The following is a 3,342-nucleotide window of genomic DNA, read 5'->3' as shown; positions in this document are numbered from 1 at the left end:
GGCCGCGGGGCCGTCACCGGGCTCCGCTCCGCCCCCGCCGCCGCCGCCCCCGCCTCCGCCTCGGGCCCCGGCCCCCGCCGCCCCCCGGTGCCTCCCCGGAGGGCATGGGGGGGAGCCCGGCCCCGGCCCCGACCCCTGAGGTGGAGCCGGGTGTGGGCTGCTGGCCTCCCCCCCCCGTCAAGGAGGCTTCGCCTTCCCCTCTGGCTGCGCTGACAGTTTGTTAAAAATCAGTGAAATCGTAAAAAAAAAAAAAAAAAAAAAAGGCGCGCGGTCTCGCGTCAGACGCGGGTCAGGGTGGGTTACTCCTAGCCGGAAAGCGCTACGCCATGACAAATAGAAATAAAGGCGTTTATTTCATGTTATATTGTTATTATGCGCAGGCCCGGCTTGTCTCACAACACCCCTGAGGGATGGGGGTCACGGCATGGCCCCGGGGGTCCCAGCATGGCCCCGGGGGTCTCATCACGGCCCTGGGGGTCCCATCACAGCCCCGGGGGTCCCATCACAGCCCCAAGGGTCCCATAACGACTCCAAGGGTCTCATCACAGCCCCAAGGGTCTCATCACAGCCCCAGGAGTCCCATCACAGTCCCGGGGGTCCCATCATGGCCCTGGGGGTCCTATTACAGCCCCAAGGGTCCCATCACGGCCCCAAGGGGCCCGTCACGGCCCCCCAGGTCCCCACTGCCACCCCGGGCCTGCCCTGACACCCCCGGGCCGCCCTCGGCACCCTAAGCGCTTCCTGGCTTCTCAGTGAGTCACGCAGCGTGGCGGGGCGATGATCTTTTAATTAGGGACGGGTTAGGCAGAATTTCCTGTTGCTGGTTTGTCTTTTTTTTTTTTTTTTCATGTGTGATGCGAAGGACCTGCCTTCCTGGGTACGTAACCGTAGGTCTAGATCGTATGGAGAAGAGAAAAAAATTAAAAGGGTTTTCCTCTGAAATCACGTTTCCTGCCTCTCACATCCTCACAGGTGCCCCACGTATTTGGGCTGCCTGACTTGTGGAAATGCCAAGCTGCCTTGGTGTGGACAAACAAGCAAAAGATGCAAATATATAATCAAAGTTATTCCACCCCAAACAGGGGCATTTTCCAGTGCCCTGCCCATGCCAATTAAAAGTAGTTCGCGGGCTGCCCTGCCTGCCTTTTGGCATCAGCCACAGGGTGACATCTGCAAACGCCAGCCTCTGGCTTCCCCTGTCACAGCTCAGCCCTTCCACACGGCTGCCCAGCTCACGGCTTAAGCCCTTTCCATTATTTTCCAAGGATGTTGGACTGGGACCAAGAGAGTTGCATGTGAACTTTCCTAAGCCATGCCCAGCGCTCGCAAAACCAGAAAAGTTGCCAGATTGCTAAAGGATTGCGTTACAAAACCCGTGTACATGGGCAAAGTGCATTTTTTAATCACATGGTGGAAGGCATAACTCTGACCCAGTAACCGCCCTGGTGCCAAATAAGAGTTAGAGGTTAGTGCTTAAAATGTGAAAAGTGTTTATTTTACTTACATTTGCAGATGGCTGGATCAAAGTGATTCAGACTTTCCTGAGTAACTTTACTCCCCGGCTGCTGAACTAACTGCTACTGAGCGGCTAACTATAAATAAAAGTATTTCATTTGCAATGACAAACAATGTAAATCAAACAGATCTGTGTACTTGATAATTCTCCATAATTCATACAAAAATATTTCTTTATACGAGGTGGAATTTCAAGAAATCAACAGCTTAAAACACCGTTTATGGAAACATGAGTTTCATGCCTTCTGGAGGCCCTTCCAACTTCATTTAATATCCTCATAAGTCAAGTTCTTACATCTATGTTTTGCAATACAGGATCAGAGGCAATGTTATAGAATATATTTATATTGCTTTAAGCACATATCAATTAAATGGAATCTATTAAATTGATTTTCAGGTTTAAAAATGTACATTTACAGGTATATTTTACGGATATTATTTAGGCATGGAAGTAAATTATTTGTACAAGACAGTTCCAGAAATCGTAGTGTTACCAAAGTGTATTAGGTCAAATTCATTGGTTTTTACACATATGTTTCAGAAAACTTCCAGTGTTTAAGAGTTTCACTGTTAATCTTAGTTAAATTAAATATATATATATAAACATGATTATGGTACACATGGTATGTATGAAGATGACACCTACTGGATACTTGTAATTTTACAGTTTGCACTACTGAAACCTTCAAATATGGAATAATAAACCAAATTCAACATTGTGACACAACCATAACTACTATTTCTCTTCAGTTGCATATACAAATTCAGGAAAATTTGTCATTATTTAAGATAAGTCTCAACTTCTTTTTAAAAGCAAATGTGGGAGGGTAAATCCTATTCTATATAAATTCATATTAATACTTGTGGACAAACTTTTCTCAGCTGGGGGCTTCTTAATATTCTTGTCCATAAATTAAAAGATAAATTAAGCATGAAATTCCTTTATTTGTCTATATGGATTAATTGTCAGGGGCACATTGTCCTGAAGTCTAAGGTGAAGCTTGTTCCGCATGTCAGTGTACACCTGACTTGATAAAAGTGTCAAGCCTACATGGCTACACCCCATGTCAGGGCAGCACAAAAGAACATGCCCTAGAGATATTATTGATAATACATAAGACCTTAACACTAGTCAACACTTTCTGAGTAAATTAATACACCTCCTATATCAGGCAAGAAGCCAGAAAGTCCCTGATCTATTTATTTCAATGACAAATGTATGCCGTTGGAATTCCTCAATGTTCTATACGAGCAGATAGTAAAAGGTTGGGGGTTTATTCTGTCATTTAAAAATTACTGCCGAGGCTGTGGGGAGGGTCTGGGCCCAGTTAAGACAGCCACATCTACAGCCGCTGTTTGGCAAAACTCCTCCCTTTGCTTGAGTGATCTCATGAGCCTTTCAAACCAAAGACTTTGCTGGATTAAAAGCAATGCTTACACCAGATATTACAAAATGACATGGTCATGCAAAAATCACTTTTTTTAAGGGAAAAAGGATAAAAATGTGAGGAAGCTTTAGAGTACCGTTTTGATTTCTAACTTCAAGATCCTGGAAACTGTAAAAAGAGTATCTTTGCTTTGAAGCACCTTATATAAATTTAGCCTGATACAATAAATTTTGTAAGAATTAACAGTTGGCTGGTAAGAAAAACAGTTAAAAATGTGTATGTCAGAAATGAGAAGTTTTAGTTTGCAATGAATGTAACAATCCATTACCTATTTCAAATTTGGTTTGTCCTTCCCAAATATCTTTTGCAATGAATTATATGATTTGATTTTATATTTCTTATAGAAGAATAAAGCTCTCTGCAGCTTATCTTTCCTTTT

Source organism: Anas acuta, chromosome 2 (genome assembly GCF_963932015.1).
Source record: "Anas acuta chromosome 2, bAnaAcu1.1, whole genome shotgun sequence".
NCBI classification, from domain to species: domain Eukaryota; kingdom Metazoa; phylum Chordata; class Aves; order Anseriformes; family Anatidae; genus Anas; species Anas acuta.
This window is presented reverse-complemented; position numbering follows the sequence as displayed.